Source organism: Perca fluviatilis, chromosome 7 (assembly GCF_010015445.1).
Source record: "Perca fluviatilis chromosome 7, GENO_Pfluv_1.0, whole genome shotgun sequence".
Classification (NCBI taxonomy): domain Eukaryota; kingdom Metazoa; phylum Chordata; class Actinopteri; order Perciformes; family Percidae; genus Perca; species Perca fluviatilis.
This window is the reverse complement of record NC_053118.1, coordinates 39,573,002-39,589,121: the sequence shown is the minus strand read 5'-3', so window position 1 is coordinate 39,589,121 and position 16,120 is coordinate 39,573,002. Positions and strand designations below refer to the sequence as shown.

General features: G+C 40.5%; 1 long non-coding RNA gene across 1 annotated transcript; it reads right to left on the bottom strand.

The window, feature by feature from the left end:
- Nucleotides 1-639: 639 nt before the first annotated feature.
- LOC120562366 lies at nucleotides 640-14,784 on the bottom strand. The gene is made up of 3 exons (XR_005639756.1): nucleotides 14,657-14,784; nucleotides 14,221-14,270; nucleotides 640-748 (listed from the first exon to the last, which is right to left on the bottom strand). It is a non-coding gene; the product is annotated as an uncharacterized LOC120562366 (long non-coding RNA).
- Between the last annotated feature and the right edge of the window lie 1,336 nt (nucleotides 14,785-16,120).

Sequence of the window (16,120 nt, the reverse complement as noted above, 5' to 3'; positions counted from 1 at the left end):
TACTCAAGGAAAGTACAAGTACCCCTAAATGTGTCGACTACTTAACTTGCAAGAAAGTTTCTTGTTTTGTTTTTGTGTAAATTAGTCTTTTCTTTTCATAAAACTTTATACTTTTACTCCACTTCACAAAGTCTCTTTGTTTTTACATAACCGGACTACTTTATGAATGAGTGAACATGACGCCATTAAAAACAGACCCAGAGTTAAAAATATCTTTTATTCAACAGGAGACACAAGTTACTCTGATTCATCAGGTAGTAACAGATTACCCAGATATTGGAGAGATAACAGGTGGTGGTTTAACCTTTTCACTACCTTCAATGTGAAAAGGTACATTGTTGTTGTCACATTTGACTATAAGTCTCCTGTCGGTATAAGCTGTACCGGTGTATTCACAGTTGGGATACCTGGAAACTCTATCCCAAATACAGTCAATAATTGGGTAAATATCTAGGCTAATTCTAAGACTGGGGTTTTGTTTCCACACCTCCCCTCCTTCTCTACTACGACAGATTGTTCCGGTGGAATACGCATTGTTACCATTCAAGAAGGTATCGGTACTCTTGCAGACTCTGTTTTCCTCATTTATTGTTCTTTTTTTTATCACGTCGGTACATTGGGCAGCAGTCATTTTAGGGTAGGTGTGCCTAGTATCAAAGGACAGAGCATCTGCAGGTTCTGGTCCCAGGAACATGAGAGCAGCAGAGATCAGCAGAACACCAGCAAAGATAGAGATCTTCATGTTGATCTGGAGAACACAGAGTTATAAAAGCTGTTAGAGACTTTACTCTGACATATCTAACATCTCTTTATATTATTATATAAAAGCTGTTAGAGACTTTACTCTGACATATCTACCATCTCTTTATATTATCATATAAAAGCTGTTAGAGACTTTACTCTGACATATCTAACATCTCTTTATATTATCATATAAAAGCTGTTAGAGACTTTACTCTGACATATCTAACATCTCTTTATATTATCATATAAAAGCTGTTAGAGACTTTACTCTGACATATCTAACATCTCTTTATATTATCATATTAAAGCTGTTAGAGACTTTACTCTGACATATCTAACATCTATCTAACAGACTTTACTGGTTGCATCCCCCACAATGACGTTTTTGTCGCTTCTTTTCTGTCTTATCCTTTTTCAAAATATTTTTGTTGCTTATTTAGGGTCTTTTTGGCCAATTTATTTCAACATTTCTGTCGCCTTCTGGAGTTTTTCTTCGAAGTTGTTGATTTTTCTGACAGTTTTTTGCCTTCTGTAACCCTAAAGACAATTTTTTTTGTTCTCCAAAAAGCGAAAACAACAACACGAAAAAGTCCAAAAAGTTGTCCAAAGAACAAAAAAAAAAATTGAAAATGAAATAGAAAATGCGACCAAAATATAAAAGACATAAAACAATCGTAGAAAAAACATTGAAGGTGAGAAAATAATAAAAGTTTGAGTACCTAATCCTAACCACGAAATCACCAAACCCACCAGACTCCATGTAAATAATCAGGACTTTTAGCGTGTATAGAGCCAGCAAATCTCCACCAGACTACATGTAAATAATCAGGACTTTTAGCGTGTATAGAGCCAGCATATCTCCACCAGACTCCATGTAAATAATCAGGACTTTTAGTGTGTATAGAGCCAGCATATTTCCACTAGACTCCATGTAAATAATCAGGACTTTTAGCGTGAATAGAGCCAGCATATTTCCACCAGACTCCATGTAAATAATCAGGACTTGTAGCGTGTATAGAGCCAGCATATCTCTACCAGACTCCATGTAAATAATCAGGACTTTTAGCGTGTATAGAGCCAGCATATTTCCACTAGACTCCATGTAAATAATCAGGACTTTTAGCGTGTATAGAGCCAGCATATTTCCACTAGACTCCATGTAAATAATCAGGACTTTTAGCGTGAATAGAGCCAGCATATTTCCACCAGACTCCATGTAAATAATCAGGACTTGTAGCGTGTATAGAGCCAGCATATCTCCACCAGACTCCATGTAAATAATCAGGACTTTTAGCGTGTATAGAGCCAGCATATCTCCACCAGACTCCATGTAAATAATCAGGACTTTTAGCGTGTATGAGAGCCAGCATATTTCCACCAGACTCCATGTAATTAATCAGGACTTTTAGCGTGAACAGAGCCAGCATATCTCCACCAGACTCCATGTAAATAATCAGGACTTTTTGCGTGTATAGAGCCAGCATATCTCCACCAGACTCCATGTAAATAATCAGGACTTTTAGCGTGTATAGAGCCAGCATATTTCCACCAGACTCCATGTAAATAATCAGGACTTGTAGCGTGTATAGAGCCAGCATATCTCCACATGTAAGGGTTTAGTTCAACAAAACCAGAGTGGTGATTGTTGGAACAGTGGAAAGATGAACCAAGATGGCTTTTGGTAGTTTTATTTACTTTTTGTTCCACTTTGAATGAAGTGTATTTTATCGAGTTCTACAAAACTCATAAATAAACATCCTGATACAGTTAAAATACGGCAGACAGAGAAATGTTTGAGACCATCAAACTGAAAATAAAAACTAACCTTTTGTGTTTTTGTCTTTGCAGCTGAAACTGAATCTAAACCAATCAGAGAAGTTTACATGTGTAAAAGACATAATAATAATAATAATAATAATAATAATCTAAAGTATATTTACCTGAATGACAGGAGAGAGATGAGTTCTAGAGTCAGCAGCAGGAGAGATACCAGGAATATCACATGATAACACACTTCATTACTAAGATTATACAGAACACAACGTTACATCACAGTTAACTACAAGGTTCTTTGGAAAACAATCAAAAAAAGGACAAATATGTCAAAAGAAATTGTTGACAAAAAATTTACAAAATTGTTGTGGGGGAAAAAAAATCGTCAAAAAAACAAACAAAAAAACATTGAAATTTTTATTATTATTTTGTGTAAATTGTATTATTTTTAATGTTAACATAAATTGTCAACAAAACGTTACAAAAGTGACTAAAATGTTGGAGGAAAAACTATCATTAAAAACAAAACAAAACGTCAACTTTCTTTTCAAAAAACAACAAAAATTGAAAATTTGACAAAAATGTTAAAAAAGTGAGAAACATGTTGGAAAAAAACTACAAAAATCATTGATATAAATATTAAAGAAGGTGAATAAATTATAAAAGTTGGAGAAGAGTCAGAGTTCTCTTACCGAAGAGTTGGTGGAGAAAGTTTCAGGTATGAAGATCCAAAAATGTAGAAATATAAAATCTAAACTGCACAAAGTCTGAAGATGAAGATGAAGAAGAGGAGATACTAGGTCAGACTGAGGAGGAGAGACTAGGAGCTGAGGAGGAGAGACTAGGTCAGGCTGAGGAGGAGAGACTAGGTCATACTGAGGAGGAGAGACTAGGTCAGGCTGAGGAGGAGAGACTAGGAGCTGAGGAGGAGAGACTAGGTCAGGCTGAGGAGGAGAGACTAGGAGCTGAGGAGGAGAGACTAGGTCGACTGAGGAGGAGAGACTAGGAGCTGAGGAGGAGAGACTAGGTCAGGCTGAGGAGGAGAGACTAGGTCAAGCTGAGGAGGAGAGACTAGGAGCTGAGGAGGAGAGACTAGGAGCTGAGGAGGAGAGACTAGGTCAGGCTGAGGAGGAGAGACTAGGAGCTGAGGAGGAGAGACAAGGAGCTGAGGAGGAGAGACTAGGTCAAGCTGAGGAGGAGAGACTAGGAGCTGAGGAGGAGAGACTAGGTCGACTGAGGAGGAGACACTAGGAGCTGAGGAGGAGAGACTAGGAGCTGAGGAGGAGAGACTAGGCCAGGCTGAGGAGGAGAGACTAGGTCAGACTGAGGAGGAGAGACTAGGAGCTGAGGAGGAGAGACTAGGGGCTGAGGAGGAGATATTAGGAGCTGAGGAGGAGAGACTAGGTCGACTGAGGAGGAGAGACTAGGAGCTGAGGAGGAGAGACTAGGTCAGGCTGAGGAGGAGAGACTAGGAGCTGAGGAGGAGAGACTAGGAGCTGAGGAGGAGAGACTAGGTCAAGCTGAGGAGGAAAGACTAGGAGCTGAGGAGGAGAGACTAGGTCGACTGAGGAGTAAGTAAGTAAGTAAGTAAGCTTTATTTATATAGCACCTATCACAGATAAAATCACAAAGTGCTTAACAAGCAATGAATATAACAATTTGAAAAACATCATACAAAACATTAAAAATGATAGCTCAGTCAACTGAAAGCTTGTCTGAATAGTAGTGTCTTCAGCTGTTTTTTAAAAGAAACGAGTAATGTGTGCCCTTCTGTTTGTTCCTGTTAAAAGCCTTGCTGCTGCATTTTGCACCAATTGGAGGCGGCTCAGAGAGAATTTGTTAAAACAAGTAAAAAGGGAATTACAATAATCTAACCGTGAAGAAATAAAAGCATGAATGATCATCTCCATGGTATCTCTGGGCAATATTGTTCTCAATTTAGAGATATTTCTCAAATGATAGAAACAGTTTCTGACCAACTGTCTAGAATGACCATCCAGAGACATCGATTGGTCAAACAAAACACCAAGGTTTCTTAGGCTCAACTGGATGGAGGAGTCCAAGGAACAGAGGTGTTGTTTAATTAGGGGTAATTTTTGTTCTGGAGCAATGATCAAAGTTTCTGTCTTTTTTGTATTCAGTTGTAAATAATTATTATATAACCAAGACTTAATGCTTGACAGACATTCCAATAAATCAGTTAATTTACCAAACTCAGATTCTTTGAATGAGCAGTACAACTGAATGTCATCAGCATAAAAGTGATAAGACACATTATTAAAATTACGAATTATTTCACCAAGAGAGCAATATACAATAGAAACAAAAGAGGGACTAAAACCGAACCCTGAGGAACTCCATATGACAGAGGGGTCATGTCTGACAAAATGTTGTTAACAGACACACAAAAAGCTCTATCACTCAGATAAGAAGTGAACCATTTAAGAACAGACCCAGAAAGCCCCAATTCATTTTGTAACCGATTCAATAATACCGTGTGGTCCAATGTATCAAATGCAGACGATAAGTCAAGTAAAATCAACACAGTGTACTGACCAGAGTCAGCAGCCATCAGAATGTCATTAGATACTTTAAGAAGCGCAGTCTCAGTTGAATGGCATTTACGAAAACCTGACTGAAATTTATCAAGCAGATTCTTTCCATCAAGAAATGAAGTCAGCTGGCCCGCCACCACTCTCTCAAGGATTTTAGATAAAAAAGGCAGTTTAGATATAGGCCTGTAGTTAGTTGGTACAGAAGAATCCACATTTGATTTCTTCAGTATAGGGCTGACAACTGCTTGTTTAAAATGACTGGGCACAGAGCCGGTTAAAAGGGAAAGGTTAATCAATTTAACAACGTACGGTCCAACTAAATCAAACACATCCAATAGCAATGAAGTCGGCAATACATCGAGCAGACTTGAAGATGGTTTGACTTTACTTAATAAACCCTTAATATCATCTTGGGTGATAAGTGAAAAGGTATCCCAAGAGTATGAGACAGCTGAACTACAGGGTATGATATCAAGAGATGGGTTTATAGTAGTTCTAATATCTTGCACCTTGTTTACAAAAACATGTAAAAACCTATTACAATCAGTCTTTGAGTATACAGGTACTTGGGGAGCAAGAGGAGAGACAATCTTAGATATTGTATCAAAAAGGACTTTAGGATTTTTCTTGTTTAGAGTTACCAAATTAATAAAATAATGCGACCTGGCCTGTTTTATCCTAACATTAAGCATTGTGATAAGCTCCCTCAAATGCAATCTATGTACTTCTAGACTTGTGGATTTCCACAAACGTTCAACTTGACGGCACTTTCTCCTGAAAGACATTAATTCTTCATTCATCCAAGGGCAAGGATTTTTAGGGAATGTCCTTTTACTTTTTAGGGGAGAAACATTATTTAAAACCGACAAGCAATGATCGTTAAAAGACTGAAAAAACAATTCAGCATCACTACAATCAATAAAAGAACTAGGGTCAAATGACTCAGAACATTTCTCAGCTGTAGTTTGATTAATAATGCGTCTTTGCAGCATCGGTCTACAAGGAAGACAGTCAACATTAGAAGACAAATTGAAAAATATGCAACAATGATCTGTCACATTAATGTCCATAACACTCAATTGGTCAATGCTCAGGCCTAAAGAAAAAACAAGGTCCAGAGTATGGCCTTTTATATGTGTAGGACCGGAAACACACTGTTTAAAATGAAATGATTCAGTGAGTGTTAAGAACTCAGAAGCCATATTCCATGAAGTGTCATCAATATGGAAGTTAAAATCCCCAAGCATCAGAACATTTTCAAGTTTGATAATTGAAGATAAAAACTCTGCAAAATCATCTAAAAACAAGCGAGCAGGACCAGGAGGTCGGTAAATTAAGACACAGTAAAAGGAATCAATATTTCCAACCTTAGTCATCTGTAGCTCAAAGGAGTCGAAGAGTCCGACTTTATCAGCCTGCAGCAGAAACGGTCCCGGTACACGAGGCGAAGCTCCCCCGCGCCCGTGACACCCACGGTGTTCCAAACACAGAACAGTCCGGAGGACACAGTTCATTGAGATGGGTGTACTCCATTTCTTGCTGCCACGTCTCAGTTAGGAACATGAAGTCAATATGTTCCTTTGTAAATAAATCATTGAGGATGAACGCCTTGTTGGTAATGGAGCGCGCGTTGAACAGAGCAAATCGTGGCAACTGGGCACGTTCAAATGGGTCGGGATTGCCACTTGCTAGCTGGCGTGACACAGGAGACAAAATCCGGTCTCGCGGAAAGGAATTATGGGGCCTCCGATTCAGAAAACTCCGGTCAGGTTGACTGCTCCAAAGGGATGGAGGCGCACAGAACCCCTTACAGACAGGAACCGACCGCAGCACGCGCCGACCCAGAAAGATCGGGGGCCAATTGGACATGGAGGCTGTCCACGTGTTTTCCTCAGCCTGGCCTGGACCCCAGCCCTGGATCCCGCTTCTTCCTCCTGCCGTGATGCTTGGTGACTAGCAGGTACACCGGCGATGACGTGGAATATTCAAAGTTTGGAGGGAAAAGCTCCGAGGATCTGGCCCAGGTAACGGAAAAGTCATTCATAGTCTCCTTAATGCGGAATAGCGTGTGACGATCATATTTTAAAACAGCTGAGACACAGCTATTTGTTATCAGGGCTGATAAAACAAAAAACAACACTAGAAAAACCACAGATACACGTGAAGGCAGAGACAGAGCAGAGGCAAAGCCGAACACAGGCGCCATCTTGCTGACATAAAGAGGAGACACTAGGAGCTGAGGAGGAGAGACTAGGTCAGGCTGAGGAGGAGAGACTAGGAGCTGAGGAGGAGAGACTAGGAGCTGAGGAGGAGAGCTGAGGTCAAGCGGAGGAAGAGAGGAAGAGAGCTGAGGGAGGAGAGACTAGGAGCTGAGGAGGAGACACTAGGAGCTGAGGAGGAGAGACTAGGTCAGGCTGAGGAGGAGAGACTAGGAGCTGAGGAGGAGAGACTAGGAGCTGAGGAGGAGAGACTAGGTCAAGCTGAGGAGGAGAGACTAGGAGCTGAGGAGGAGAGACTAGGAGCTGAGGAGGAGAGACTAGGTCAGGCTGAGGAGGAGAGACTAGGAGCTGAGGAGGAGAGACTAGGAGCTGAGAGGAGGAGAGACCTAGGTCAAGCTGAGGAGGAGAGACTAGGAGCTGAGGAGGAGAGACAAGAGCTGAGGAGGAGAGACTAGGTCAGACTGAGGAGGAGGGACTAGGTCAGGACTGAGGAGGAGAGACTAGGAGCTGAGGAGGAGAGACTAGGTCAGACTGAGGAGGAGAGACTAGGTCAGGCTGAGGAGCGACTAGGAGCTGAGGAGGAGAGATTAGGTCAGGCTGAGGAGGAGAGACTAGGTCAGACTGGGGAGGAGAGACTAGGAGCTGAGGAGGAGAGACTAGGAGCTGAGGAGGAGAGACCAGGCCAGGCTGAGGAGGAGAGACGTCAGGCGCACTGAGGAAGAGAGACTAGGAGCTGAGGAGGAGAGACTAGGTCAGACTGAGGAGGAGAGACTAGGTCAGACTGAGGAGGAGAGACTAGGATAGGCTGAGGAGGAGAGACTAGGTCAGACTGAGGAGTAGAGACTATGTCAGGCTCAGGAGGAGAGACTAGGAGCTGAGGAGGAGAGACTAGGTCAGGCTGAGGAGGAGAGACAAGGTCAGGCTGAGGAGGAGAGACTAGGAGCTGAGGAGGAGAGACTAGGGGCTGAGGAGGAGAGACTAGGGGCTGAGGAGGAGAGATTAGGAGCTGAGGAGGAGAGACTAGATCAGACTGAGGAGGAGAGACTAGGAGCTGAGGAGGAGAGCCTATCAGGCTGAGGAGGAGAGACTAGGAGCTGAGGAGGAGAGACTATGTCAGGCTTAGGAGGAGAGACTAGGAGCTGAGGATGAGAGACTAGGTCAGGCTGAGGAGGAGAGACGTTAGGCGCTGAGGAGGAGAGACCGGAGAGAAGAGCTGAGGAGGAGAGACTAAGGGCAAAAAGAGACTAGGAGCTGAGGAGGAGAGACTAGGAGCTGAGGAGGAGAGACTAGGAGCTGAGGAGGAGAGACTAGGAGCTGAGGAGGAGAGATAACCAGGGTCAGACTGAGGAGGAGAGCACAGGACTGAGGAGGAGAGAATTAGGAGCTGAGGAGGAGAGACTAGGTCAGGACTGAGGAGGAGAGACTAGGAGCTGAGGAGGAGAGACCTAGGTCAGGCTGAGGAGGAGAGACTAGGTAGACTGAGGAGGAAAAACTAGGTCAGGCGGATGAGGAGAAGACTATAGTCAGACTGAGGAGGAGAGACTAGGATAGGCTGAGGAGGAGAGACATGTTAAATGGCTTAGGAGGAGAGACAATGTCAGGCTGAGGAGAAGAGAGACATAGGTCAGGCTGAGGAGGAGAGACTAGGAGCCGGAGGAGAGAAGACCAGGGGCTGAGGAGGAGAGACTAGGAGCTGAGGAGGAGAGACTAGGAGCTGAGGAGGAGAGACTAGGAGCTGAGGAGGAGAGACTAGGAGCTGAGGAGGAGAGACTAGGTCAGACTGAGGAGGAGAGACTAGGAGCTGAGGAGGAGAGACTAGGAGCTGCGGAGGAGAGACTAGGTCAGACTGAGGAGGAGAGACTAGGAGCTGACGAGGAGCCACTAGGTCGAGTCAGGCTAAAGTAATTCAGATAGATGCGCATTCCTGTCTTTCCTCAAAAGACCGCGAGGTTGATCACAGATTTCCTGATGCCAAAATGGAGAATAATCATCGTTCATACTTTATACAGAGTGAGCAGAGTGAGCAGCAGCTTCTTGTGGAAGTATGATGACGTGAAACACATGATTTGAATAAAAAGAAAAGAAACACGGCCGCTGTAACGAAACAGCGAGAGAAAGCGTAGCAGACGATCACGGACCAACTGAATGCGTAAGCAGCCTAAATATCCACATTAACTGACCACGGCTCTGAATTGAAGCCGTCATAATCAGACCATTCAAGGATTAGGCTACTAATCATTTGCACAAATCAACAGTCGTACTCTTTGCCTTAAAAGTAAGCAGAAGATAATGTTACTCAGGAAATTTACCATGAATATCAATTTTCTATAACGCTAGAATATGATGCTTAAATATCTCTTTCTCTCTGTTCCTCCCTCTCTCTCATTGGCTAAAATATTAATTTCCTAAGTCATATTAACTTCCACTATTCGCTTTTTAAGCGTACAGGTGTTCGTTTTTGCAAATGACAAGTGACACAATGGTTTCATTTAAGAGCAGTAGTTCATAAATGTATATTTTTAGACTATCATTTAGTCTGTCCGCTATTATCTGCCATGCTTTTTCTCGTGTTTTTTAATTTTTTATAGAGGACGAGTTTCCTTCTCTACATGTTATATGCCTTGCTCCCTGGTATATATGGACATAGAAAATAAAGACACTGAAGTAATTGGACTGTAAAATCTAGAAACTATAAAGATAATTAAGTGATAAATTCCATGCACACTGTAAACATGAATGGAACAGAGTATGTTCATCAGTTATTTCCCCCCCAATATAAGGTCAAAAACCATTGAGTTGTCCTCTACCTGTTGTTATATGAATGTACAGTAGCCTACATCACTAGATAGTTACTGGTCCAGTCAACTAAGACTATCATTTGGGAGGATTGTACAATTAGGATATGTTCTTAAAATTGTACAATCCTCCCAAATTATATTCCCAGTTTACTGGACAACATAAATTGTGTGCTAAGAATGCCAAATACAATGCACATGGAAGAGGAACAAACATGATCCTTATTGTTAAAGAATAAAAAAAGAAATTATAAACTAAAATAATTTAAGGTGCATTGGGGAACTATAGAAATGTACAGCATTGTATGTGTTGCCCTTAGTAACAAACTTCATTTAAAACTCATTTGAAATGTTATCAGCCTTTTCTAATTATCTCAACAACTGCCATAATATATCCATCAAACGTCTTACAACAATATGAACAGCAGTCTTCATACAGCAATATAACAGTAACAATGACAAATTTATAATTATAAAAAAAAATAATGGTCACAACTTTAAATAATAACAGTACTTAAATGACCAGCAATATGCACCTGTTGTATTTTAATCCAGGCTGATAACAATAGGGTAAAACCACTGCTGGGTGAACAGAAAAGGTTCCAGGATTAAATAAATCCTGGCTGTTAGCCTGGTCAGAAGTAGGCTAGCTGTTAGCCTGGCTGTTAGCCTGTCTGTTAGCCTGGTCAGGAGCAGGCTAGCTGTTAGCCTGGCTGTTAGCCTGGTCAGGAGCAGGCTAGCTGTTAGCCTGGCTGTTAGCCTGGTCAGGAGCAGGCTTGCTGTTAGCCTGGCTGTTAGCCTGGTCAGGAGCAGGCTAGCTGCACAGAATAAATCTCCATGGTGATTTATGTGCCTCCGCTGTCGTGAAACCGAGTCAAGGCTAAATTCATCCAGGATAACTGGGAAATCCCGGCTTAATCCCTTATCTTGGCTTTGTGAAACAGGCCCCAGGGCTGTTGGAGCCATTACGCAGTTTGCTTTTGTTTATATACCACGTTGGTTATGATAATTAATCAGCAGTTTGAATCATCTCATAGTTCCTCCAAATAATAATAAGGGAGAAATAAACACGAGACCCCACGTTAAGAGTTGAACTGTTTTATTCAACAGGATTTATTCATCAGGTAGTAATAGATTACTCTGATTCATCAGGTAGTAATAGATTACTCTGGTTCATCAAGTAGTAACAGATTACTCTGGTTCATCAGGTAGTAACAGATTACTCTAATTCATCAGGTGGTAACAGATTACTCTGATTCGTCAGGTAGTAACAGATTACTCTGATTCGTCAGGTAGTAATTGATTACTCTGATTCATCAGGTAGTAATAGATTACTCTGGTTCATCAGGTAGTAACAGATTACTCTGATTCATCAGGTAGTAACAGATTACTCTGGTTCATCAGGTAGTAACAGATTACTCTGATTCATCAGGTAGTAACATATTACTCTGGTTCATCAGGTAGTAACAGATTACTCTAATTCATCAAGTGGTAACAGATTACTCTGATTCATCAGGTAGTAATTGATTACTCTGGTTCATCAGGTAGTAACAGATTATTCTAATTCATCAGGTGGTAACAGATTACTCTGATTCATCAGGTAGTAATTGATTACTCTGGTTCATCAGGTAGTAACAGATTACTCTAATTCATCAGGTGGTAACAGATTACTCTGATTCATCAGGTAGAAATAGATTACTCTGATTCATCAGGTAGTAACAGATTACTCTGGTTCATCAGGTAGTAATAGATTACTCTGGTTCATCAGGTGGTAACAGATTACTCTGATTCATCAGGTAATAACAGATTACTCTGATTCATCAGGTAGTAATAGATTACTCTGATTCATCAGTTAGTAATAGATTACTCTAGAAACCCTTGTAAGTGCATAGGATTGCCTTTTTTATCACATCCAATTTTAATTTTCTTTTGCTCCTTGAATTCACCTTTCTTGTACACACAGTTGGGAGGCTTGTCTTTATTTTTAGCAGAGTCCATCGTCTGTACGCAATCAATAAGGTCAAAGGTCGTTGTGCTTAGATGCAGATTACTATTAGGTTTCAGTGCTGGTGTTTTACAGACGTCTGTCACAGCTTCCAAAGTCGCTATGATGAAGGTGTTGGACCACTTACAGCTGCCGTCGTCCTTCATGATTTTTCTGCCTTTAATCACGTTGGTACAGTCGTCATCGTTTATCTTGTTTCCGTCCATCTCGTCACCGATGTGCTGGTTTCTAAACCATTCAACATCGTGCTTCACATTCTCACCTCTGTCCATAGAGAGCACGGCAGCAGAGATCAGCAGAACACCAGCAAAGATAGAAATCTTCATGTTGATCTGGAGAACACAGAGTTATAAAAGCTGTTAGAGACTTTACACTGACATTTCTACCATCTCTTTATATTATCATATAAAAGCTGTTAGAGACTTTACTCTGACATATCTAACATCTCTTTATATTATCATATAAAAGCTGTTACAGAACTTAGTCTAACATCCTTTTTGTTTAACATGAAATCACCATCACCAAACACACCAGACTCCATGTAAATAATCAGGACTTTTAGCGTGTATAGAGCCAGCATATCTCCACCAGACTCCATGTAAATAATCAGGACTTTTAGCGTGTATAGAGCCAGCATATCTCTACCAGACTCCATGTAAATAATCAGGACTTTTAGCGTGTATAGAGCCAGCATATCTCCACCAGACTCCATGTAAATTATCAGGACTTTGCGCGTGTATACAGAGCCGCATATCTCTACTCAGACTCCATGTAAATAATCAGGACTTTTAGCGTGTATAGAGCCAGCATATTTCCCACCAGACTCCATGTAAATATTCAGGACTTTTAGCGTGTGGAGAGCCGGCATATCTCCACCAGACTCCATGTAAATATCAGGAGTTTTTTTGCATGTATCCAGCATATCTCCACCAGACTCCATGTAAATAATCAGGACTTTTATGCGGTATAGAGCCAGCATATCTCCACGCAGACTCGTAAATAGATCAGGGCTTTTTGTGTTAGAGCCCGCTTATCTCCACCAGACTCCATGTAAATAATCAGGACTTTTTGCGTATAGAGCCAGCAGATATCTCCACATGTAAAGGGTGAATTAAGGGTTTATTTCAACCAAACCAGAGTGGTGATTGTTGGAACAGTGGAAAGATGAACCAAGATGGCTTTTGGTAGTTTTATTTAGTTTCTGTCCACTTGTGTGAAGTTTAAGGGTTACAATGATAAAAGTCCTGATTATTAACATGGAGTCTGGTGGCAGATATGCTGGCTCTATACACGCTTAAAAGTCCTGATTATTTACATGGAGTATGGTGGAGATATGCTGTCTCTATACACGCTAAAAATCCTGATTATTTACATGGAGTCTGGTGGAGATATGCTGGCTCTATACACGCTAAAAGTCCTGATTATTTACATGGAGTCCGGTGGAGATATGCTGGCTCTATACACGCTAAAAGTCCTGATTATTGACATGGAGTCTGGTGGAGTTTGGTGATGGTGATTTCGGGGCTGTTTCATGTTAAACTAAAAGGATCTTAGTCTTTAACTAAAAGCTCTATCTCTGTAGGGATCCATCCCATAATGTTGTCAGACTCTTAGAATAATAACCTGAGTCTGTCAGCAGCAACAACAGAACTTTTAGTTGAAGGGAAACCAGATTTGGACTCCTTACCTACCTGTTTAATTCAGCTTTTCTGTGCCCAGTGACATGTTAGTTTTATTGTGTATATGAGACAGTGTCTGCGGATGTTGTCGGTGGGTGTGTGTCTGTAGGCGTCTGGGGATGTATTTATGTGATGGGGGGTCAATTGTTTTTAATTGTAAAGCACTTTGTGCTACATTTACATGTATGAAAAGTGCTCTATAAATAAAGTTTTGATTGATTGATTGATTGATTGATATGTATTTAGTTTCATGAATGGAGTTCTGCAAAACTCATAACTAAACATCCTGATGCAGTTAGAATACGGCAGACAGAGAAATGTTTGAGACCATCAAACTGAAAATAAAAACTAACCTTTTGTGTTTTTGTCTTTGCAGCTGAAACAGAATCTAAACCAATCAGAGAAGTTTAAATGTGTTCAAGAGAGAATAATAATCTAAAGTATATTTACCTGAATGACAGAAGAGAGATGAGTTCTAGAGTCAGCAGCAGGAGAGATACCTGGAATATCACATGATAACACACTTCATTACATCACAGTTAACTACATTACATCACAGTTAACTACAAGGTTCTTTAGAAAACAAGGACCAAAAATGTCCCAAAAATGTCTGTAAATTGTATTTATGTTCTAACGACAAATAATAAGTTGTCCAAAAAACGAAAAAACAACAACAAAGAAGTTGAAAAAGTGCCCAAACCGCAAAAAAGTGACTAAATTGTTAAAAAAATGTAAATTGTATTATTTTTAATGTTTAACATAAATTGTCAACAAAAAAGTTGTCCAAAATGTTAATAAAGTGACAAAAATGTTGGAAAAAAACCGTTGAAAAAACCTTAAAGAAGCTGATAAAATAATAAAAGTTGGAGAGGAGTCAGAGTCTTACCGAAGAGTTGGTGGAGAAAGTTTCAGGTACGAAGGTCCAGAGATGTAGAAATATAAAATCTAAACAGCACAAAGTCTGAAGAAGACGAAGAGAAGCAGAACTCTGACCCAATGAAGAATCTGTAGAATGTTCAGACAGAGAAATGAAAAAAGTTCTCAGTCTTATATCCTCCGACAGAGAGGGGTTGTCTCTGAAACAAACAGCTGAATATCATCTCCATATACGGTAAACATTCGGCTACAGGTTCAGGCGTTACACCCCCACAGATCAGATACATTAGAATAAACAGTTTCTATGGTTACAGGTCAAAGTTTCGGACACATACACATTTAATCAGAAGAGAAGTTAAGATAATATCAGACACGTACACATTTAGTCAGAAGAGAAGTTAGGATAATATCACAGACATGTACACATTTAACCAGAAGAGAAGTTAGGAAATATCAGACTCATGCTGTGTTGTTGTGAGTCAGCAGCTACACTGAGTACGTTTACATGCACTTTATATTCCACTATTACTCTGAATGTGTTAACAGCATATTCTGGTTGGATATTGAGAATAAAACCTTTTTCTGATTATAGCATTTCCAGATTAAAGGGCAACATGCAGGTTGGACACCCTATATAGCATAGTGTATATTAATGATAAACATTTAGATTTTTCAAAACTGGAGAAATATATAACTATGCCATGAACGATATTTTGAGATAAAATTTCTGATTAAATAACTTCTGCATTTATAAATCACTTGGCATGCCTATGATGGCCCACAGGCAGTGGTGTAGTCTACGTAATACGCAGGTGTACGGAGTATATCCACTAGGAAAGGTCAAGGATTTCCATATACCCACTTACAAAAACACAAGGATACCGTTATGTAACAATGATTGTTTTTTTAGAGAGCTTTCACACTCAGGCTACGTTCATAAATTCACCTGGGGTCTCATTTATAAAACTGTGCGTAGGATCCTTACTATAAGTGTACATATGCCCAAAAGCCTAAAATGGCGTACGCCGAAAAAAAGTCAGATTTATAAAACCGTGTGTACGCACACCTGTAAGCAATGTTCCCTTTATAAATCACAGATTGACTACAAGTGTGCGTACGTGGATCAGACTCTTATCCCGCCCTGTACACGCCCATTTTTAACCATAAACAGTCAATGTAAAGCACCTTGTGAATGCTGATCAGTATGGTAATGACCCTGGCAGTTGTTCTTTCGTTACACCGAATCATGACGACTGGCGGAGAAAATAAATAAATAAATAAATAAACCTCTCAGACACTCGAGAATTGCTGCCAATTGAATTATAATTTCGGCCTGTTGTCACACAGCTTATGGAAACTGGATCTATAGACTACCTTTATTAATAAAATCTTTCAAAACGGCAGCCATTACAGCACTCGGGAACGGCTTCGATATACCAGACGTAAATATAAGATTTAACAGAAGTATATATTA